Genomic DNA, 25740 nt, shown 5'->3' with positions numbered 1-25740 from the left:
GGGGTCTTTAGCTGTGGGAGGTCATCGGGAGATCCGGAGAAAACCCACGAGATTGGTTGGACAGGCGACCTTACTACACGTACTTGTCACGTACAACCGGGTAATCTAAAAAAATGTGAGTTGACTTAATGACAGTCCTTAAGATACAACGCGCACGCGTTAACCATTCGCTCCCCCTCCCAACCAACACATAAGCCCAAGTCGAGTGGACAAGACACCATTTCTTTCTGTCTCTCACGAACAAACTCGACCGTTTAAAATGACAGGGGATGTTTGCGCTAACTAAGGTAATATTTAGTTAGGTTAGGACGCCAGAGTAAAATGACCAATATTTCGTCTATTTCTTCTATTTTTCTTAAACTTCAATACAAACAACATGGGTGACAAATATTTGTCATTTGTGTACAGGCAACGAGATCAAACCGCGGCGGTACTCCTGACACAGAACACAGTTATGTTTGTAGGAGCTTAGACATAATCTACGGAAGCCCGGTCGTGGGATAACGTGCGCGTCCTGTCAACCTATCCTCTCATACAAGTCCCGATATCCAGCATTCAACTCTGTCGTAGGCTCGGAGACCGCTAGCTCGGAGACGGTCCAGCACATTTTAGCTCATATGACGTCATAATTATGTGGATTGTGGGTTATGGTAGGGTAAGAGGAACTGTAGATTTCGTCAAAGTCTCGAGATATAAATAGGGCTAGCGCTAACTCTAACCCTAACCCAGGAATAAGCCTAGCCCTTACTTTAACACTAACGCACAATCCACATGTGACGTCATATGTGGAGGAGCGTCTCAGAACTAGCGTCCTCCCGTAGAATAGCGTTCTCTTTATCGACCTTGACCTAGGTGTCATCACTTGCTATGTATTAGTTTAACTAACATTCATATTTTGATTGTGTTTATTATAACCGAGCCATAAAGCCTTAATCCCCGCTATAATAAAAAAAAACACGTGGTTAAGTGACCGAGAGCTTTACAAACACATCTTTAAACCAAGATGTAGTAAAGTATCGAAAAATAAACTGTTGCTAAACTAAAATGTTACATTGATTCGTGCTTAATGCGGCGACGCTGTAAACTTGTATTTAAGTAGCTGGATTTATTCCCAACATCGTTAGATAAGAATGAAGGAGGGTTGGATAGCTGAATGGTTAGCGCGTGTGCGCTGCATCGTAAGGTCTGTCACTGAGTCAACTGGCGTGGTTTCGATTCTCCGGTTGTACGTGACAAGGAGTAGAGTCGCCTGCCCAACCTCGTGGGTTTTCCTCGGGTCCTCGGGTTCTCTCCCACTGATAAAGACCCCTACGCAAGCGCATTATTGAAATAAAATTGATCCATATGTTAGTCCTGAATTTGTGTCGAGTGGACTTTAAGCGTACAGTACTGGAATAGAATGATTGTGATATATCTGGTGTTCCATAGTTATATAGTAACACATGGATGTTGTTAGGTAGAGTTTGTCGGGTACCGGCTGTGTTGAGACTTTTCGTCCCACATAATGTCAGACATATAACAGATCAGGGATATAAATAACATCGTCATACAGGTAGGAAATCTTGCTTTTACAAACTTTATTATAAATTATTTAAATTATACGTTAATACAATATTCACATCTTCGTTTGCGTAATTGTTACACGCGAAACGAAACGCCGGACTTCTGACAATTTCCGATCGTCTGCTAATTGTTCGAGTGTGTAGGAAACTAGAATATACCCAAGTTATAAGATATTGTACAAACTAAACCAATGTCAAATGTTTCAAATGAGAGGATACGTCATTTTAAAATTCTCTTATATCAGAATCATGCTTCGTGTTACCAGTGTTTCAGGGCGGTGCCAGAACAATACAATCGTTTAATTGCAACCGAACATATATGTAAGCAAGGGTATTGAAGTTATCACAATATAAAACACGTCACATAAAAGAATACAGGGGTTGGATGGCCGAATGGTTAGCGTGTGCGCGTTGTATCATAAGGTCTGCCAATGCGTCAACTGGCGTTGTTTCGATTCCCCGATTGTACGTGACAGGGAGTAGGGTCGCCTGTCTAACCTCGTGGGTTTTCTCTGTGTCCTCCAGGTTTCTCCGATTGTTAAATACACATAAACGAATTATTGAAATAAAGTTGAACCATATGTTATTCTCTCCTTCTCTCTTCTCCTCTCTCTCTCCTTCTCTCTCTCTATCTCTTTCTCCTTTCTCTCTCTCTCCCTCTCTCTATCTCTCTCTCTCTCACACACACACACACACGAATATATTAATTATAATGTCTAAATTTACATCCTACAAAATAACGTTAGTAATAACCAAGAACACGCGATGCAGGATGCACGCCTCTCAGTATTGGTGGTGGTGGTGGGGGGGGGGTAATCCCGTCTCAATTCTTCCGTGTATTTTATGAGATATTTATCAAAATGTCCAAACCTCATGAAAATGTGTATTTACGTTTATTAGAAACGACTAGTGAAGAACTGATGATAGCCACTTCCGTTAATATGTAGGGTATATCCTATTGGTATGTGTGTGTATATATATAGGCTGTCTCTATATGTATGTATAACTTGCTATCGGGCTTCTAGTGCCAGCCGAATACAAGCAATGTGTAGTAGCGCCAATGTTATGTAACCATATGGTCTGGTAAAATAACCTACATTCTAAACAGAACGTATTAAAAAAAAGGTTTGAGGTTTTTCTTGGTTGTGTTTTAAAGAGAAAAATATTAAAGGTCGGATTATGGAGACGTACAATATAATGATTTGTTTAAGATTTTAATAATTTGTTTAATTTTACACCAGAAACAATCGTGACATCAATGGCGATTTCTTTTTTGTAGAAATTTAAAGAATATGATAGAACAGTTGACATTTACAAATATTAAAAAAAAAATTATTTAATAATATATGATGATATAACGCGAACATAATCTTAACCCCTCTCATGCAACTCTTCCGTAGGATTGCGCATGGATGAGTTTGGGCTTTCGATCGTGATGAATGAACATTTTCAGTGACAACAGGGTCAATTAAAATATATTGTACTTTCAAAACCTGAGAGCAGCTATTGGACATTTTTCGACGTGCTTGTTTAGCGGCGACTCTCGCGTTGGATTTAGAAACACGACGATCTAAATGGACGCTTTCAGTCACCATATATTTTGATTAAAGGACAATATTGGCATAATATCACTTGTAGTCTCGCATATCAAGTCTTATTAATATAATATTTATTACATGTATTCTTGTGTAGTCTTGCTTAGCAAGTCTTACTAAAGGGCAATGTTGGTGTCAGTAATTATCACTTATAACTGGTTAAACACGTTCCAAATATAATTTTAAAGCAGAGATCATTGCTACGATAGATGCGTAATGAAGATTTCAACAAACGGAAGTGACGAAGAAAAGGGAAAACACGAGTTATCCTTCTATATAATTGACTGAATTGACTAGTGATAACAGATACACGGGCGAATTTCTGCTCACTAATAATTCCTTTGAAGACCAACAGTTTTTATGTGAGACTGTGAGGGGATATCTGACAATTCAAAACAGTAATTGACTGTCACTAGATAAGAGAAAATGAGAAAAATAGAAATAGTCCGTGAATTACCAAGTTTATATTAAGTATATCATGAATAAAAACATCTATGTATTTATCATAGCAATGATCTCTGTGTTAAAATTATATTTTGAACGTGTTTAACCAGTTATATGTGATACTGACTGACACCAATACTCCCGTCAAAAGTCAAAACCTAGCAACTCACTTTCTTTTTTTTTTATCAAAATTGAGATAGGACCAATATTTTGATTTTGTAAGTAGTTACACCCATGATACAACTTAGCAACGTCTTTCATTTGCCTATAAGTATGCCACAGAAAAACCTAGTAACTTAAAATAGTCAAATCAATGGATAAGCTGGGGTTTAATATTCATTCATTTCGTTTACCTTTGTTTTCTCAAAATAAGAAAAACGTGAGTTACTAGGTGCTACCTTTTGACGCGAGAATTTTGTCCTTTTAAAAAGCATTACTCTCTGTTATGATAACTATAAACAATCTACATGGTCTACTGATCATGCTTTAAACAGAAACGTCTTTATACCAATACGTAATACACTATAGAAACGTCAACAATGGTTTATTTTGTGTGTTTTTTCTTTAAATAATACATTATAGAAACGTCAACAAGGGTTTATTTTGTGTGTTTTTTCTTTAAATAATACATTATAGAAACGTCAACAATGGTTTATTTTGTGTGTTTTTTGTTATCTTTAAATAATATCTTTATTCGAGATATCTGTGATTGGGATTTTGTGGACAATCTTTGCCAATCAAAAACCCTCCACCTTAAATAATTTTATAATTTAATACGAAAGAACAAAGAGGTGTTTATACATGATTAAACTGGCAAACACATACATAAGAGAACAAATGAAAATGTATGTATGGTATATATTATAGGTTATAGTTATACATACACATACACATAACAACGGGTCTAATATATTCTGGTTAACTACAGATTTATTGAATTTTACAAACCTTCATATCTCTATAAAATAACGTTTGGAAACTTTAATTTAAATATATTTTTATAGACCGAGGGAGTGGGGGGGGGGGCATCAAATGGTAATATAATTTAAATATATTATAATATCTAAGAGCGAAATAACTAATTAACTTATCCAGACCATCATCAACTCTCGATGTCATCGCTAGCCTGCGATATTTATTGGATTGGAATCCGATCTGCTGCTCAACGCTCATTGAGCCGCTGTACGGGCAAATTAGCGGAGAAAGTTCATCCAGATTTTCCGGCGTGGTTTCGTCTTGTCGGGGCCTGACAAGGACAGCTGTCTGGTCGTTCTGGGGTGGGACGAAAACCCTAGGTCCTGAGTATACATTGGCGTGCTGGAATTCGATATAAGAGTACGTCGTAGTGCTTTTGCCCGGGAAAAATTTCCCTCATGATATACTGTATGGCGTATTCCGTCTTCATTAGCCCAGTCTGAGCAAACCAGTAGGACGTTAAACCCCATTTCATTTCATTTCATTTATTTCCAGGCAAATTGCCTTCATAGCACACTGTACGCTGTACGCTTGTAATCCTTAGCTCGGCCTTTGCAGAAGAGTGAGACATTAAACTCATTATATTTCTGCGATTGTTTTGAGTTTTCTGTCTGTTTGGGTTCCATGGTAGTATATATTCCTGTGTGGTATTATAATTAACTGTGATTAAATTACTTCATGTTATTATATCACGAACCAAATGATTTCTCCATCACGCCGGTGTTATATCACATAGCACATTCGAGTCATTAAAGCTTCCGTCATGATTGCTTATCTAAGATATTATATAACGTTAGAAGATATACAATATCAAACGCTACCAGATAAACATCTAGTTTAAAAGTCTGGTATGAAATTTAAAGCTCGTACATGAGTAAATACGCTAATGGTAAATAACGGAATACCGTAATGATAGAATACCCCCAAAAGTAAATAACGGAATACCGCAATGATAGAATACCCCCAAAAGTAAATAACGGAATACCGCAATGATAGAATACCCTCAAAAGTAAATAACGGAATTTATCATAAATATACTGTAATTAGTCGTTGTACCTATAGTTTGTTTGAAATTGTACATATATTATACACCCAAACCAGAAAGAAACAAATTAATATTTAAGCCTACTTGGCGTGTTTTGTATCCTATTCTTTATATTGTATAATAGTCTCCAAATAAATACCGTTTAAAGGCTCAATACCAATCTTGTTGTAACTGAATAATATGTCCCAATCTTTATTCTGGCCAACAAATTGTACTATTTTACAGTATTCCAATTAATTGATGATACAAATTTCATCTTAACACACCTAATTTAAAAAAAATTGGAAAAATTCAACTAAATGATTTGAAAAACCTAACGTAAACCTTTTCAAATGTGACATGGATTTAAAAATATTTTCGAACCCTCTGGACAAGTAAAATAGGATGTAATGGATAATTTACAAAACAGGAGGACACTAACACATCTAGTACTTAGAATAAGGCTATTTTTTATTTTCTGATGCTGTTAAGCCAGCAAGAGTGTTATTGTCCCTTTAAACCTGATTTATAATGTCTATATTTCATATACAGGTCAAAATTCTATGGAGAGAGAGAGACAGGGACAGAGAGAGGTGGGGTTTAACGTCTACTCGACACAAACTAGGTCATTCCGGGACTAAAACAGGGTTGAATTTTATTTCAATAATTCGCTTGCGCGTAGGGGTCTTTAGCAGTGGGAGGAAACCGGAGGACCAGGAGAAAACCCACGATGTCGGACAGGCGACCCTACTCATTGTCACGTACAACTTGGGAATCGAAACCACGCCAGTTGACTCAATGACAGACCTTATGACACAGCACGAACGTGCTAACAATTCGCCCCCCCCCCCTCCAATTATATGGAATACAATTACTGCTTATTAGGAATAATATCAATAAGTAGGTATTTCATTCCATAGAATAGCGACCTGTATATTCCAGTTCCATTACTACATTTCATTTAGTTCCTGTTATAACCTACACAAGCCCGTCCTTTTCTCCGAGTTGTTAGCGGCCATTTTGAATTTTGAAGAGCGCCCTCACCATTTTACCTCTTTATAAAATGAAGAGCCCCGGAGAAGAACCATCTAAGTCACTTTTTCAACGGATCTCAGTTAATTGTGCCATCGGGTAGCAAATTGTATAAGCTTTCTGTGGAACAATCAATTTCAGGACAAAACGATCAGAGTCACATCGAACCAAGGCCCTTCTGAAATGGCCTACCGGACAAAAATGTCCATCGTACCCTTTATTTGACCTTAATTATGATTCGTATTAAACATCATTTTGAAGTTGTAATTAAGCATTCTCGTCCAAAAGTTTGTTTTGACTTTTATGTGTGTTACATATGAAGATGTTTTGTGAATAACTCTAATCACAATTAATGCAAAATATGACCATTGCGTGGCCTAATAAATACTTATTAAAAAATATATACAGTTTATCTTTGATTTTGGCGGCCATTTTGAAGGGGGGCTCACTTGTTATCACTTTCTAGGGTCTGGAATAAAATCGTAGCTTGTTTGGGGATCACGGTGGCTAAGTGGGTAAGACGCTGGCTCGCTAGCCTGGAGGTCGGGTGTTCGATCCCTGCATCGGCCGAGAAAGTTCATCCAGATTTTCCGGCGTGGTCCTCCCTTGTCAGTGATGCAGGACAGCCGTCTAGTCGTTCGGATGGGACGGAAACCCGAGGCCCCGTGTACACATTGGCGTGCGCGTTAAAGATCCCTTGACAGTTGGAATTCGATATAAGAGTAGGCCGTAGTGCCGCTGTCTGGGCAAAATTTCCCTCATAGTACACTGTATGGCGTATGCCCGTCTTCATTAGCCCAGTTCGGAGCAGAACAGTAGGACGTTAAACCCCATTTCATTTTATTTCATTTCCCACTGGTAAAGGTCTCTACCGCAAGCCAATTATTGAAAAAAATTTGAACCATAATATGTTAGTCCCGAAATGATCTATAGTTTGTGTCGAGTGGACGCTCTCTCTCTCTCTCTCTCCTCTCCCACAGCTAAAGACCCCAACGCACTTGACAAGCGAATTATTGAAATAAAGTTGAACCATATGTTAGTCTCTCTCTCTGTCTCTCCCCCCCCCCTCTCTCTCTCTCTCTCTCTCTCACACACACACACACACACCCACACACACACCCCTACTCCCAGACTAGTTCTCCATTTGGAACGTAACTTTGACATGAAACACATTGCCGAACCTGACCACATGGCCATCTATGTCGAGTCCTTAGGGTCCAACAGTTAGATTTAACTACGACATATGAAGTGGAATTTATTTGGCCCTCTCTAATATCAATAGTATTGATTGTAAACACAAGGGAAATGAAATGAAATGAAATGACACCATCAACAAGAGAAATGAAATGAAATGAAATGGGGTTTAGCGTCCTACTGTTCTGCTCCTACTAGGCTAATGAAGACGGACATACGCCATACAGTGTGCTACAATACTCTTATATCGAATTCCGACTGCCAATGTATCTTTTACGTTCCATCCGAATGACTAGACAGCTGACCTTGCCAGGACATCTGTCGAGCACCACTGGGGAAACCACGTCGGAAAATCCCGATGAAGTTTTTCGGCCAATGCAGGGATCGAACACGCGACCTCCAGGCTAGCGAGCCAACGTCTTGTGGGGTTTTTTTTTCCATGAAAAGGCGGACCAGCGTCTTACCCACCTTGGCTCCCCTTGTGATTTTAAATTCACCATCATATTACATGTTTTGTATAATGAATGTTGGTATCTTGAAGTACTAAAAGCCAATCAAATTCTACTTATTTCTGATATTTACTTTTAAAATCGGTTGTTGCTCTTGAATATGTATATGCTTCCTTTACCGCTGGGTTACATGGCCGAATGGTTAGCACATGCGCGCTGTATCATAAGGTCTGTCATTGAGTCAACTGGCGTAGTTTCAATTCCCTGGTTGTACGTGACAAGGAGTAGGGTCGCCTCTTGGGTTTTCTCCCACTGCTAAAGACCTCTACGCGCAAGCGAATTATTGAAATAAAAGTGAACCATGTGTTAGTCCCGAAATAACCTAGTTTGTGTCGAATGGAAGTTAGCGCTAGCCCTGTTTACATCTCGTGACCTTTGATCAAATGTGCTGGAGGTGGCCTTAAGTAATAGATCTAACGGAAAATCCCAAATCGCAGCTAACAGCGGGATCGAACACAGGATGTAATGGTTACTCAGCTACACGATGAGCCACAAAACATTTTATTAAAATGATAAAACGTCGATGACACCGAGTGCTCATCAGATTTATTTCAAAACATCAAAGAAACTAGAGAAAGAGCGAGAGAGAGAGAGATATGGGTTTTAACGTCCACTCGACACAAACTAGGTCATTTCGGGACTAACACATGATTCAATTTAATTTCAATAATTCGTTTGTGCATAGGGGTCTTTAGCAGTGGGGGGAAACCGCGTGGGTTTCCTCCGGGTCCTCGAGTGAACTTGAAAATAAAATATCTCTCTCTCTCTCTATCTATCTATCTATCTCTCCCCGTCCCTCTCTCTCGCTTCCTTTGCCGACAAACGAAAAGAAATATGTAACACCACTTGTGGACTTCTCGGATGACTTAGCTACCGTATGACAATACATCTTCAATAGAAGGCTTGATCTCGCTTTAACTACGTACATCTTATCAAGGCCTTCACGTAATACCCGGCATATTTCGGCACTAATTTCGATTGGGTACAAGCCCAACTAGATCGTCGCGAATACCAAGTCTCGCGCTTTCAAGCTATAATGTCTACCTGTGATAATCGAGTTGCAAAGTTCAAGGTTCATTCAATGTCAAGGTTTCCGTGGAGGTCGCGATGTCACAACCTCTGATTGGAAGCCACGGTTCACGTGTCTGTAGATAACATAGCTATAAGTTCAGGAATTGTCGAGTTAACCAGCAACGTCCAGATGTTGTAAAACTCGCAGTTGTTGCTTCAGGAACATGATGACAACTTATCTTTAATGACTTCTGGTTAAACAATATTTATCATTATTAAAACTCACAGTTTTTATTATACTTTGTTAAGATGTGATATGTTGGCTTCCTTTTATGCAGTAGGGAATATAAAATTGTTCTTGTTAACAGATGTGACGTAATACGAGAAAATCAGCTAAAACAAAATATCATACTAAACTTATGCTGCCTGTCAACAATTAGCCCCGCTTGAGAACAGACATTAAACTAATTGACCGACGTTTTAAGTCCCAAATCGACGATTTCAGTCGAAAACACTAAGTATACTTCGAGAATTATGAGAACTCTATATTCTGTATCCATTAAATACAATTGAAATGGTTTAATTAGTCTATTTGTGTATAACAGACGTGAACCGAAGTATATAGGACTCCATCACAAAACAGTATTCTAATTGTTGGATATGGTGGCCATTTAAAGATGCTTTTCCAGAAAAGTATTTATCAGGTGGTTCTTCCCAAATGAAAGAATGTCAAATTTGGTATATACTGGATTACCCGAAAAACGCCCATGGGGCAAGCATTGGGTAATATTGTCAGGGTATCACTAACTGGCAACCCGACTGTTATATGCCAGCTTATTGTGTGCCAGCTTAAGTGAGGGAGCCGTTGTTATTTCTTGATCAAATGGTTTGGTGGTTTTGGGAACATTGAGGGGTGTCAACGTACAAAAGACTCTGCAAATAAACGGCGGAAAAGGAAATTGACAGAAATAATTAAGAATTTACTTAGCCCTCAATCTGTATGGTAAATGTACAGTAAGTAATGATAAATACATTCTGAAAAATGGACCCTCCCATAATGAAGCTAAGTTGACAGACATTACGTCTAACAACAACTTATTTATAGCTATAGGTATCCCCGGCGAATACAAAGTTTTGAGAGGGTATTGAAGCAAATTTTGTATTGATTGGTTACTTTGAATATGTTTTTAGTCCAAACATATCATCAAATCACAGAGTTTGTACGCGGGAATGTATCTTTAATGCAGAGATCTATTCTCGAAGTAGAGAAGATAGTTTTTTGTGTGTGCCGAATGAACGATTTACGTCATAAACTGTCTAAGAAAATATAAACTTTTTATTAGTTCTGGTATTGGATGATAAGAAACGGTTAGCCAATTCTTTTTATTTTATTTTTATATTTTATTTTTTATATTGTTTTTTTAATTTTAAATGAGCGCCTTAAATATTTAATGAAATTGCTCTAACATGTTAGCTAACATGAATTGTCTGAGAAACTATAGGTTATTTTAACTTCTGGAATTAGATAACAGAAACATTTTACTTTAAATTTCTGCTTTGTTTTTATTTTTGAAAGAACGTCTTAAATTCAGGGAAAAAATCGGGTTTTGCCATCAAGTGAAGGAGAAATTAACTATTTAAACTAAATAGGAGAAGACGTTTGTTTCATCAGTTGGCGTACACGTAAAAAAAAAACCTTGACAGAGACGCTTCAGTTCAGAAGAGTAGGACGTTAAACTCGATTTATTTTTTCATTTCGTTTCGTTTTATTTCTGGGCGTAGCGTCTTTTTATTCTGCCCCAACCAGACTAATAAAAATGGACAGACACTATATGCAGAATATTTTGCTACGGCCTACTTTTATTTGAATTTCCAGCTGCTGGGGGTCTTTAACGTGACACAGTGGTAAAACTTATCGGATGGGATACGTCGCTGTCCCGGATAAAATTCATGGTGATTTTCCGGTGTGGTTTCCCCTTGTCAGTGGTGCAGAACGTTGGGCCTCACAAGGACAGTTGTCTAGTCGCTCGGATTGGCGTGCACGTAAAAGATCCCTTGGCAGTTGGAATTCGATATATGTGTAGACCGTAGTGCCGCTGTCTGGGCAAAATTTCCCTCATAGCACACTGTGTGTCTTATGTCCGTCTTCATTAGCCTAGTAGGACATTAAACACCATTTCATTTCCACTGCCCGAGCTAAAATATCCCTCAAAGCACAGAACATGGTGTACAGCCCAGTTAGTGCACAAAAGTTCCTGTTCAACGTGGAAATCAAATTGTACAACTTATGTTATATTTAAACTATCTTTTCTCTGCCAAGTTTTCTTGTAATTTAAGTACGAAATAATTTGAAAATTGTTTTCTATCAGCATGTACAAAAATATCAGTGTCTTTATAATACTACATAAGTCATCCCCGTGTTGAGGTTAAAGCCATGTTTACATATTATCAGTAGAAAACTCTCCAACCAATCAAAATCCGGTAAACGGTTATGTTCACACCAAATCAATTAGAAATCGCGTCAGCAGACTTACGTAGATTAGTCCGTTTGGTGGCGCTACAACATGATATGAATATACTGAGAGAGAGAGAGAGAGAGAGAGAGAGACTGGGCTAATGTAGACGGGCATACACTAAACAGTGTGCTATAAGGGTAAATTTTGTTTGCCCGGGCAGCGTCACTATGGCCTACTCTTATATCGAATTCTAACTGCCAAGGGATCTTTTACGTGCACGCCAATGTATACACGGGACTAGACTGCTGTCCTTGTCAGACCGTCCGTCCTGCGTCACTAATTAGGGGAAACCACGCCCGAAAATCTCGGTGAACTTTCTAGGCCAATGCAGCCACTTGACTGAGAATACCAGACATGTGTATCTAATTGTACTATATGGTTTGTTCGGTCCTTGTTTTGTAGAACAGTTATCCGGTATTATATCTGCTGTAGGAATATAAACCTAATTGTCTGTTTTGTTTTTAATTTATTGTACAGTTATCCTGAATTGGCTTTGAAGTATTAGATTACACATGATACCGACTACTAAGGGTTTCTGATTTTCTGGCGTGGTTCCCCGTGGCCGAATGGTTAGCACGTGTGCGCTGTATCAGAAAGTCTCTAATTGAATCAACTGGCGTGGTTTCGATTCCCCAGTTGTACGTGACAAGGAGTAGTGTCGCCTGTCCAACCTCATTGGATTTGTCTGGTCCCCCCCTCCCACTGCTAAAGATCCCTACACGCAGGAAATTATTGAAATGAAATTGAAACATATGTAAGTCCCGGAATGACCTAGTTCCGTTCTGTCAGTCTTCGATAAGTGAGAGAGATGGGGTTTAACGTCAACTCGACACAAATTAGGTCATTTCGGGACTAACATATGGTTCTATTTTATTTCTGTAATTCGCTTGCTCGTAGGGGTCTTTAGCAGTGGGAGGAACCCAGAGGACCCGGAGAAAACCCACGAGGTTCGACAGACGACCCTACTCATTGACGAGGTTTGGTTGGCCTTTAATGTCACGAATAGGAAACGGTGATTGGTGTAGTTGATACCAACCATTAGAAGGAAGTGGGTAACGGTTTATAATTAATATATTGTATCAGATCTGGTCAGTTGTTTTTCTTGCTTGTAAACTAAGTACTTATAGGTTAAGTGTTATTTCCTGATTACAAGAAAGGGGGGGGGGAATTGGGTTTGACGTCCACTCGACACAAACTAGGTCATTTCGGGGCTAACACATGATTCAATTTAATTTCAATAATTCACTTGCGCATAGGGGTCTTTAGCAGTGGGGGGAAACCGCGTGGGTTTTCTCCGGGTCCTCGAGTGAACTTTTAAAAAAAATCCCCCATCCTCTGTCTCTCTCTCTCTCGTATGTTTCGGGTTTAAATCCTGGCTTGTTAAAGTCCTGTTCCCCCGTAAAATAACTCTTGTAATTGTAATCAGTACCATTTTATCTCTGTAACTTCAAGAATAACAAACCGCTAACATTCGTGTATTTGCATCTACTGCAAATTAACCAAACTGAATTCATTTCATGGAATTCGCATTTTTTTTTACCAGGAAACACAAACATATGGCCGTTGCAGTTTGCGTCATGTTTCAATTTCTGCTAGGAATTTGTTTTGTGTTAGCATTAGTAACATGTTGGGGAGGCTCACAGAAACGTTCTAGACAAATGATTCAAGATGGCGAGTTCTCAGTTTGCATTGAGAGAGAGGGGGGGGGAGAGGGGGGGGGGGGTAACGTCTACTCGACACAAACTAGGTAATCTCCACTCGGCAAACCTCAGCATATTCCAGTACCCTACACATCTAGCCTCGGCTGTATGACGGAACCGCCATTGGAACTACATTTTAGTTCCCGTATTACCGACGGCGTTGCCCATGACGAGGCCGTTGAAATATTTGTACGATAGAACATTTTTCAAAGGCTGAAGCTGTTTTTCTTTCAAGTTTATCCGATTTTCTTCAAACAAGGACAACTTTGCACTGAAAATTCTAAACACGCTTCGAAGGGCGCAATTTTGATAACTTCTTTTTTAAAAGCGGCAAGTTTTCCTAACAAGTAAACCGGTGCCTCATCGCAATTGTATAATCGTAGGTACATATATATTCAGAAACAATACAAAACTGCGGAAATGCACTACTGTTTTTATTAGAGGTAACCGGTGTATGTTAATAACAGGCCAATTGCCTACACATGAACATAAACAGTTCATATAGGCGGCTTATCTGACAGCCCATTTCACTCGCAAAGAGATACACTGTCAAAAGTGAAAATGGACGTTTTTGATTTTTGTCTTAATAATGAGTAATTGCTCCATCAATCCTCAGACATTCAGCAATTCGTCTTGGCATACTCCTAATCAACCGTCCAATCACGATTTGGGGCAATCTGACCCACTCCTCTTGCAGTGCCACGGCCAATTCTTGCAGTGTTGTCGTTTGACGTTGACGAACACGCCTCCTGATCAAATAAAACGAAACACTAAAGCAAAGATACGTTAAACAGTAAATCTTATGCAAGAACCGATAGGAAAGTAAACATGGATAGGATAAACCAGCAAGCGGCAGTTTTCATCAACCCTCCCTTGAAGTGTCAAATTTGACAATGAACCCCTCCCACGTGTATGGCGCTATTGTGTGTCGCACGTGCAGCTCAGTAGTTCTGTTAGGGCGATAAGATCTTCATTTTTGAACATACTCTCAAAGCATGCCAAGTGTCCATGACTATTTATCATATCACAACCTGCATAGGTATTTGCATTTCAATATCCCTTATTTTTTTTTATTTTTTTTTTTTTTTTGAAGAATATCACTCACAATCATACAGCATGCAGAGTAACGGAATCTGCCGAGGTTTGCCGAGTCTGTAATTCCGGGACTAATATTATTATTATTATTACAATATCCCTTATTTTTTTTTATTTTTTTTTTTTTTTTGAAGAATATCACTCACAATCATACAGCATGCAGAGTAACGGAATCTGCCGAGGTTTGCCGAGTCTGTAATTCCGGGACTAATATTATTATTATTATTACAGCATATTTCTAGCGCGCCCTTACAAAGTGACAATATAATCATAAATAAACAACAAGATTATGGACATGTTAACGATTGTATACAGAGTCAGTTAAAAGCCTGATTAAATAAATGTGTTTTAAGTTGTTTTTTAAAAGAATATAGAGATGTGCAACATCTTAAACTAAATGGTAGATTATTCCATAAAACAGGTGCTTGATAACTAAAAGAGCGCCGACTATAAGAGACTAGTTGAACAGTTTTGGGCTTTAAAAGTAGTTTATCTGATGTACGTAATGTTCGGTCAGGTGTATAAAGTTCTAAAAGATCTGAGAGGTAAACAGGAGCTAAATTATTTAAACATTTAAAAGTAAGTGATAAAATCTTAAAATCAATAATTTGCTTGCGCGTAGGGATTTTTAGCAGTGGGAGGAAACCAGAAGACCCGGAGAAAACTCACGATATTGGCGTCCTTACTCCTTGTCACCTAGGGGGTTGGATGGCTGAATGGTTAGCTGTATCATAAAGTCTGTCATTGAGTCGACTGGCGTGGTTTCGAATCCCCGGTTGAACGTGACAATGAGTAGGGTCGCCTCTCCAACCTCGTGGGTTTTCTCCGGGTCCTCCGGTTTCGTAACACTGCTAAAGACCCCTATGCGCAAGCGAATTATTGAAATAAAATTAAACCATATGTTAGTCTCGAAATTACCTAGTTGTGTCGAGTGGACGTTAAACCCATTTCTCTCTCTCTCTCCCTTGTCACCTACAAGCTTTGGATCGAAACCCCGCCACTTGACTCAATTACAGACCATATGCCCCCATCCCCCGTCCCTCCGTGGACGTGTGTTTCATTGTCAGGCAACCTATCCTATTTAAATAGCCCCCCATTACCTACAAAATAATATATTATAATATACGGACGACTTAGCTACTGCAGACGCAAGATTCGTTGTCTGACAGCCTATCTTATTCAAGTATTAGCCTCTAAAAAGCATGGCATTGGCTTAGTTTCTCCAGACGTCGGAGATATTTGATATTTTAAGCCATTTCAAGCCGTCGTCCGTCATCTTGGATTGATTATCGATTTTCGCATAGACCTGCGAATACGATTTTGGAAGACTTTTGGTATGTTGATAAAGTGGGCTAATATTTTTCGCCGGCGATTAAATTCGTTCGTGTGCCCGTGTCCAGCGTATATTGTCGGGCGATTCAATTTTATAAGCCAATCATCGAGATCGTTGATATCACATGATCTCAAAATGGCTGCCATTTTGTACAAGTCACGTGATCGACAAGTCATGTGATCGACATAATTACTCACAGAGTGGCGTGCGCTCTTGAGACGATCGCTACGTGTGCCCGTTCGTTATCGGCCGTAAAAAAATCGCCGGGATCGGGCAGAAAAATACGCTCGTCTGTCCATAGCATAAGCCAATCTGTTTCACAGAGAATTACGAGTCTTGTATAATATCTCTGTCATAGATGACTGCCTTAACACGTGCTGTCACAGCACGCGGTGTGAATCATTGGCTGAATGGCGCGTGCATTGTTTACATAAGACATAACTGCTTCGGAGAGAATGCTGCATTTTAGTCAATTTAATACCCATTTACACTAAATCGGAAATAATTTTTACCTACAAATACGTCAAACGCCTTTATTTATTTTTCCAATATATACAAAAAATGTTTTAGAATTTAATTTGTCGCAGGAAAAAAGTTAATATTTCTCGCTCATTAAGCCGCATCAATGTCATCCTTATCAGTGATTGTCGCGGCCAAGCAAATATTCACTGCGGATCATTGTGAGTATAAGCAAGTACCCTAGATACAAAAACAGTTGAATCCAGCTTTCTGCAAATTTATTCCAGGTCATAGTGGTTCTCTTCCATAGATTTACTGATCTAGTATGTATATACTATAACACCTGTTTTAGTTCTATCGTTCCTGGTTTTGTTTATATATCGAGAAACCTGTGTGTACAGGTAATTAAATATAATATAGTTTAGGTGTAAATTGTTTATTTTTATATTGAAACGTTTCACTCTCTACATCCTTAATTTACAGGAAATAAAAATAACAACAACAAACCAAAGAGCTTTAATTTAAACACGGAATTGTGGGATACACTTAAAGTGTGGTAGCCAAGAAAACAAAACAGTAGTTACATAGAATTACACAATTCAGTCTTGAGAGAGAGAGAGAGAGAGAGAGAGAGAGAGAGAGCGAGGGAGAGAGAGAGAGAGAGGGAGAGGTGGGGGTAACGCCCACTCGACACAAACTAGGTCATTTCGGGACTAACATATTGTTCTATTTAATTTCAATAATTCGCTTGCGCGTAGGGGTCTTTAGCAGTGGGAGGAAACCGGGCGACCCAGAGAAAACCCGCGAGGTTGGACAGGCGACACTACTCCTTATTACGTACAACCGGTAGAATCGAAACCACGCCAGTTGACTCAATGATGCAACGCGCATGCGCTTACCATTTGGCCATCAAACCCCAGAAAGGTGGAGACCATTGCTGTTCGTGTCAATAAGTTTACTCTCAAATCAGATTTTTTGTTCAGTCGGGTAAAGTGAAAAAAAATTTAAATAATATTTTGGGGGAAAGATCTTTTTGCCTTCTAGCCGACAAAATAAAGTGTTCGAAATTCCATGACTTGTTGGTAGTACATCGCAGAGGCAAATAAAGCCCAGTGGGACCTAGGCATAAGTGCCGCCGATATGCCAACACGCAAGAGACAGATCTCCCAACATGAATATTGGGATGGCACGTTCGTGGGTCATTTCCAAAAGCTTTTTGACCATCAGTGAACATATTTCTGTTGTTAGTTTCGCTCCACATGCCATAAAAAATGTTCATTTTATCGTATTCAATGCTCTTAAAAGAGTTTGTTACATTCCTTGCTTCAGTTTCATATGTGCATATAATATTTTTGATAAAAATATGTAAGAAACGAAAGACTGTCGTGCGAAACGAACTAAAAATATTATTTTATTTCTTTGAAGCTGAGTCAATGCAAATATACTTTTCACGTTTTTATATAATAAAGGACATTCTTCATATACTTTACCAGTGTCGGTAATTACGCGGCTTTGTTAAGATTTTAATTATCCATAATTATCCATCAAACAAATCCAGGAAAAGATATTCGGGGACCTCTTTAAAGGGACAATAACACTCTTGCTGGCTTGACGGCTCCAGAAAATAAATAATAGCCTTATTCTAATTACTAGATGTGTTAGAGTCCTACCTGTTGTGTAAATTATCCATTACATCCTATTTTATTTGTCCATAGGGTTCGAAAATATTTTTAAATCCAAGTCACATTTGAAAAGGTTTACGTTAGGCTTTTCAAATCATTTAATTGAATTTTTCCAATTTTTTAAATTAGGTGTGTTAAGATGAAATTTGTATCACCAATTAATTGGAATATTGTAAAATAGTACAATTTGTTGACCAGAATAAAAATTGGGACATATTATTCAGTTACAAGAAGACTGGTATTGAGCCTTTAAAGGGATTTTTCCCAGAAATTAAAAAAAACCAGACAAGAAACACATAAAAACATAAATTTATATGGAAAACAATCACTGATTTTATTTCACACTATTATTCAACAAGTTCTCAGTGATTGTTTTCCATATGGGGGGTTGGATGGCTGAATGGTTAGCGTGCGCGCGCTGTATCATAAAGTCTGTCATTGAGTCGACTGGCGTGGTTTCGAATCCCCGGTTGTACGTGACAAGGAGTAGTGTCGCCTTTCCAACCTGGTGGGTTTTCTCCGGGTCCTCCGGTTTCCTACCACTGCTAAAGACTCCTATGCGCAAGCGAATTATGTAAATAAAATTAAACCACATGTTAGTCCCGAAATGACCTAGTTTGTATCGAGTGGACGTTAAACCCCATTTCTCTCTCTCTCTCTGTTTTCCATATAAATATGTTTTTTTTTATATTATATGTTTAATTACTAAATGCCGTATAAGGATTTCAGGCAAGAAACGAAAGATAGTCGTGCAGAACGAACACAATAAATTTCTTCTAGCTATTTGAAGCTGGGTAAAGCAAATACTTATATTACGTTTTTTTTATATATTAATGGTTCTTATATATGTTCAATGTACCTTATGACAGTTTATATAATTGAGACTCAGTTGTACAAAAACTGCACATCTATTGTTTCTAAACAATAAGGATGGGACGAAAAACCGAGGTCCCGTGTACATATTGACGTGCACGTAAAAGATCCCTTGGCAGTTGGAATTCGATATAAGAGTAGGCCGTAGCGCCGCTGCCCGGGCACAATTTCCCTCATAGCACACTGTATGGCGTATGCCCGTCCTTATTAGCCCAGTTTAGGAGCAGAACAGTAGGACGTTAAACCCCAGTTCATTTCATTTCTAAACAATAACCAGATGAGCGAAGCGATGCGAGAAACTTTTTAAAAAAAAATAGTTACATTTTGATTTTCCAACTGGTCAGGGTACGCCCCGAGTCTCATTAATAATTGTTGGAACGTGTAGTATTATGAAAACCCTTAAAGGCTCAATACCACTCTTGTTGTAACTGAATAATATGTCCCAATCTTTATTTTGGTCAACAAATTGTACTATTTTACAATATTCCAATTAATTGATGATACAAATTTCGTCTTAACACACCTAATTTAAAAAAATTGGAAAATTCAACTAAATGATTTGAAAAGACTGGCGTAAAGCTTTTCAAATGTGACTTGGATTTAAAAATATTTTTGAACCCTTTGGACAAGTAATATAAGTTTTAATGGATAATTTATACAACAAGTAGGACACTAACACATCTAGTATTGTCCCTTTAAAGCGGATTGCAAGTTTATTCATAATTTCGGATAATATATGAGCGATACACCTACCCAAAAAAGGAACAGAAATTGCCATTAAAACAGCAGGGTCAGATGCCCTCTGTATCCACGTAGGGTGATTTGGTTTGTTACCTATCCGCGGAATAACCTTTATTTGGAAGGTTTTGATGTTTAATAAAAAAAAAAAAAAAAAACAATAACAACAATGTAGATTTTCATTATGGTGGCTGTTCTATATTCTCGACACTTCAAGTCAAAATAATTGCATTTTGTCGACTTATGAGGGCGACAAGTCGACAAAATCAACCCGACAATCGACGCTTTCATTTTGTCGACTTGTCGCCTTCGACTTATTCACAACTGTAATTAAACGGGGTTTAACATCCTACTGTTCATCACCGACAGGGTCATTGAAGACAGGCATATGCCATACAGTGTGCGATGAGGGAAATTGTGGTCCGACAGCGGCGCTTCGGCCTACCCTTATATCGAATTCCAATTGATAAGGTATATACATGTTCGCTAAATATACATGGAGTGTCGGGTTTTCGTCCCATTCAGACGACTATACGTTGTCCGTTGCTGTGCGAGCCTGCCTCTTACACACTGAGTCAGAGTGGCTATCCAATTTCAAATCAAGACAAACATTTAGCCAAATAAACGTTTACCATTCAAGTAATAATATATTCCAGCGAGTATACAATATAGTAGATGTAGATATTATAACATGTTTGGTATAAATGTCTTGCCACCTTACTCGTATTTCGCTGGCTATAATCCTCCTTTCTTTTTCGTCGTTTTCGTTAAAGGTGTGTAGCTGTTATAACCTGCAATCCAATCGTCTAATTAAAGTAGCTAAGTCTCTAACTCAATATCATCCAAAATCTTCAACATTGAAAACACGATTTATTTGTCAAATTAAATCAACATTCATGTTGTGATCTTGCCGGAAAAAAGATGGGCTTTTGATATCCAATATTTAAGACAAAATAAACATTTTACCATTGGTACACGAATCGTGTACCATAATGCGCTTCAGTCCCAGTTGTATCAAGAGACTCGAGGGACGAGACTAGACACATTGCACCAAATCAAACGGCGTATGTAGACTGGAATAACCAGACGCTAGAAATTTGCACTCGCTTGAGACTGCTCGCTTATTTCGCCCAACATAACCGGTTTGAAATTGGAGTAAAAACGGAAACCATTGAATGTAAATCAGTTTATATACATTCATATTACAGTATTATATGCGTTGCGACCCACTCTTGTCGATTTCTAAGTCCCAAATGTTAGCTCCTTTAAGTATACTCCCCACACCATTCATTGAGAAGACATATCATATCAAAACGGTGTTGAGAGCTGATCACCTAAACTATCAAATGACCTTGGGAAAGGCATTGGGTTTTTTTCCGAAAAGAAAGGATGTGTTTTAAAGATATAATATGTACCTAAATAATTATCTTTTATATACCCTTTAAATGGAATCATATTACCAAATTTGGCAGCCATTTTGAAAGAGATGTCCGGCACGATATGAAAAATGTACTTTTTTTTAAATTAATATTTGTCAAATTCGATTTTGCGACATATTTCGCTTGCATAACCACTCTGTGTTTGAGGAATTTACAAATAAATTATTTATCCTCCCACCTCTAAAACACACTAGGCTAATTACAAGATATCGGTCTCCGAAAATTCCTGAAGACCACCATATTGAATTTAATTTTGAGTATGATTTTATCATTAAACCAAACTGCACCCCCCCCCCCCCCCCGTCTGTGAAAAAATTGTCGACCATAAAAACAATAGATACACATTGTCATTCCATATTACAGCACCCCTGAGAGATACACATTGTCCGTCCATTTTACAGCACCGGGGGTTGGATGGCTGAATGGTTAGCGTGCGCGCGCTGTATCATAAAGTCTATCATTGAGTCGACTGGCGTGGTTTCGAATCCCCGGTTGTACGTGACAAGGAGTAGGGTCGCCTGTCCAACCTCGTGGGTTTTCTCCGGGTCCTCCGGTTTCCTCCCACTGCTAAAGACCCATACGCGCAAGCGAATTATTGAAATAAAATTAAACCATATGTTAGTCCCGAAATGACCTAGTTTGTGTCGAGTGGACTTAAACCCCATTTCTCTCTCTCTCTCTCGCACCCCTGGGAACACTTCCCGCCCCCCCCCCCTCTTTGCTCTGAGCTAGTTACTTCCCTGAACTGCATTGGTTTCTTTTGCAATTTTGTTTAGGGTAAAACATTATCCATCCCCGCCTATAATAATGCAAAAAAAAAATAAAACGTTTTGTTAATTAACCTAAAACTGTATGACGCCATGGCGTCATAGTTTTTATGGCGTCATAGTTAGGACCCGAAAATGGCGCCTGGAAATGAGTTGTAGCACCCTGCTCTCGTGAGGCCTGAATACAGTAACCATAGCAACAACTATCACTCGGCGATGTGGGAGATATTTTTAGTGTACAAGCATTGTACCGTATTGTAATCAATGTTTTTGAGACGATAGCAAATACAGTCACGGAATAGATGGCGTGGATTTAACCTGCCTTGGTATTTATTGTAAAATAAACTTTCTGTTAGAAACATGTGCAGCGTTTCCTCTATTTACGGTTCTGTAGCGGTAATATATTTGACGACTGCCGTCTAATGTCGATAAAGGCTAAAAATAGAACATATATCATCAAAAGTCCTTTCAATATAATATAATAAAACAATCAGGCCCCGAGTTAACAAAGCATTCTCAGACTTAAGTTAAGAATTTACTCAAATTTCAATCACTGTTTATGAGAAATATTTTTGATCGAGAAACACCAAACTTTGCGCAAAGTTTCTTATTGATGTATTTGATACATTAAAACATTAAAAGTTTTGTAAAGAGCTATATTTTAGTTAAATTAAAGTGAACAATTTTGAGTAAATTCTTAACGAAAGTCTGGGAATGCTTTGTGAACTCGGGGTCGTGTCTCAACATTATTCAAACTAAGTTATTGTGGTTTGAAAGTTTACACTTGTGTCTTGATTTTAGATCAAGGACACCTGTCTAGTCGTTCGGATGGGATAAAAAAAACGAGGTCCCGTGTATACTTTGCCGTGCACGTAAAAGGTCCCTTGGCAGTTAGGAATTGAATATAAAAGTAGGTCATAATGCTGCTGCCAGGGCAAAATTTCCCTCATAGCACACTGTATGGCGTATGTCCGTCTTCATTAGCCTAGTATAGTAGCAGGACCTTGTTTCTCGAAATCTTAACTAAAGATAAAATCCAAATTTTAGTAGATATTGCAATTTTGATTGGCTAAGCACTAAAATCAATCTAATATTGCCCAATCAAATTACTAAAATTTGGATTTTATCTAAGTTAAAATTTCATGAAACAGCCCACTGAACAGTAGGACGTTAAACCCAATTTCATTTCCTTTCATTTTAGTTCGCTACCTAAACTTTATGTCGAAAACCATGGTTAAAAAAAACCCCAGAAAGCTTCCATAAAAGAAAAAAAATTGATTCTGCTAGCAATGTAAACTTGTCACAAATGTTTGCACACACCAAGATATGTGGACAGAACCAATTTAAATATCAACTTGTTAAAATATAATTTACATGACTGGTCTTGTTTAAACAAGATATACACAGATCAACCGCTGTTAAAACAACTTGCCTTGATCCTAAAACAATCAAAGGGTGTGCACGTAAAAACATCCCTGAGAATTGGAATTCACAGAAGAGTGAGTGAGAGAGAGAGGGAGAGAGAGAGATGGGATTAAACGTCCACCCGACACAAACTAGGTCATTTCGGGACTAACATGGTTCAATTTTATTTCCATAATTCGCTTGCGCGTAGAGGTCTTTAGCAGTGGGAGGAAACCGGAGGACCCGGAGAAAACCCACGAGATTGTAGAGGCGACCCTACGCCTTGTCACGTACAACCGGGGATTCGAAACCACGCTAGTTGACTCAATGACAGGCCGTATGATACAGCACGCACGTGCTAACCATTCGGCCATCCACCCCCCCCCCCCCTTGGGAATTAGAATTCGTGGAAGAGTAGTGGGGATGAAATGAAATGAAATGAAATGGGGTTTAACGTCCTACTGTTCTGCTCCTAAACTGGGCTAATGAAGACGGCCATACGCCATACAGTGTGCTATGAGGGAAATTTTGCCAGGACAGCGGTACTACGGCCTACTCTTATATCGAATTCCAACTGTCAAGGGATCTTTTTACGTGCACGCCAATGTGTACACAGGACCTTGGTTTTTCGTCCCATCCGAACAACTAGACAGCTGTCCTTGTCAGGCCCCCCGCCCTGCATCACTGACAAGTATGAAACGACACAGTTCGGGTAAAAATAAAAAACAACCTTACAGTACACTGTGTAGCGTATGCCCGTCAGGGGCGGATCCAGGAATTGTTACAGGAGTGGGTTTGCCTGGTACCCGAGACAATGTATCTTTGGAGAGTGGGTGGGGGTGTCCTTGAAAATGTTTGAGAAATACATGGTCTCTGTCGTCATTTTGGCATCTATACATACACATTGAGCTTTTTAAAGAGAGCAATCCAACACCCCTTTTGACGTCCATTTTTATTATGAATAAATATGATCACATTATGATTCAATTTCATTAATGCAAAGCCTTAATTGTGATATCACATTTGTCTATATCATTATCTCACACTTTGAATGCCCATCCCATTCCACCAACTGATGATAAAGGATAAAGCACACGACCGTGACACCTTTCTCTTAAAAAGTGTTGTTATACAAATTTTGTATGTAGCTGAGCGGGGGGGGGGGGGCTGGATCCGCCCCTGCGCTTTCAATAGCCGAGTAGTGCAGAACAGCAGGACGTTAAACCCCATTCATTTATTTGACAGGCTACATACTTCAACGTGTCTCGTTTACTTATTTTGTTTACAAAAGACTTTGCTATATTGCAAAGAGAAAATGTTGTAATTTATGTTTAAATATTAGCTTTATGCCACCATGTTCTCTTTCTAACGTTTACAAAATTGTATGACTTTAGAACCAGGCAGTACGCGGATTAAAGAACAATTACGGATAGTTAGGAAATATGGAGAGAGGGTTACTTAAATAGGTATTATTCAAGAGCTAAAATGCTTATTGCAGGTCTTTCTTTAGGCCTTCAAGGGACAATAACACTCTTGCTGGCTTGACAGCTCCAAAAAATAAATAATGGCCTTATTCTAAGTACTAAATGTTTAGGTGCCCTACCTGTTGTGTAAATTATCCATTACATCCTATTTTACTTGTCCAGAGGGTTCGAAAATATTTTTAAATCCAAGTCACATTTGAAAAGGTTTACGTTAGGCTTTTCAAATCATTTAGTTCAATTTTTCCAATTTTTTTTTAAATTAGGTTTGTTAAGATGAAATTTGTTGAGATTCGCTATAGATGTTGAGATTAGCTACAGAAGTTGAGATTAGCTATAGATGTTGAGATTCGCTATAGATGTTGAGATTCGCTATAGATGTTGAGATTAGCTGTAGATGTTGAGATTCGATTTTATTAGAAATAGAAAGGAATAGAGTTGGTGGTTATTTTCAGGTCTATTTTGACGAATTAGAAGAATTTGTCCGGACAGCGGCGTTTATATCTGTTTTTCTTCGATTTCAGGCAAAATAGTCGTCCCTGGAACACGTGACCTGAGTATTATGCTGGCGAGTCGTTAAACTGTATATTCCATTCCAGCTAATTGGATTGGTTTGGATTTCAAATCGGGTAGAAAATCGCCTCACGACCAAATATACATATTTAGGTATTAAAATGCAATGTTCATATTCAAAATCTCACCCATGAATGGATTTTTACTGTCGTGTGTGGTAGATTTAAAGACATAGGCAATAGGAATTTGTAACGTCATTGACAACCTTTTACGTCACGTCATTCAGTTAGCAAATGAATCTCTTCTAGATGATTTGCACTTTCTCGGTTTGCTTCTTTGTATTCAGTAGTGTTGGTTTTTCCTCTGGGGTTTTTTTTGTGATAAATGGAACATA

At 38.5% G+C, this 25740-nt stretch overlaps 1 protein-coding gene across 2 annotated transcripts in view; it reads left to right on the top strand.

Annotated features, from left to right (window-relative positions):
- The first annotated feature begins 1434 nt into the window (after nt 1-1434).
- The window catches only part of LOC126816464 (galactose-3-O-sulfotransferase 2), a 33979-nt gene continuing 9673 nt past the window's right edge, over nt 1435-25740 (top strand). The window contains exon 1 of one of the 2 annotated variants that reach the window (XM_050543068.2): nt 1435-1552. The gene's annotated coding sequence lies outside the window, so the exon portion shown is untranslated. Of the gene's footprint in view, nt 1553-15212; nt 15237-25740 lie in introns of those variants that run through there. The other variant, XM_050543069.1, reaches the window with a different exon arrangement.

Source organism: Patella vulgata, chromosome 3 (assembly GCF_932274485.2).
Source record: "Patella vulgata chromosome 3, xgPatVulg1.2, whole genome shotgun sequence".
In the NCBI taxonomy this organism is placed as follows: domain Eukaryota; kingdom Metazoa; phylum Mollusca; class Gastropoda; family Patellidae; genus Patella; species Patella vulgata.
The sequence above is the reverse complement of the archived record's forward strand: the minus strand, read 5'-3'. Positions and strand labels throughout refer to the sequence as shown.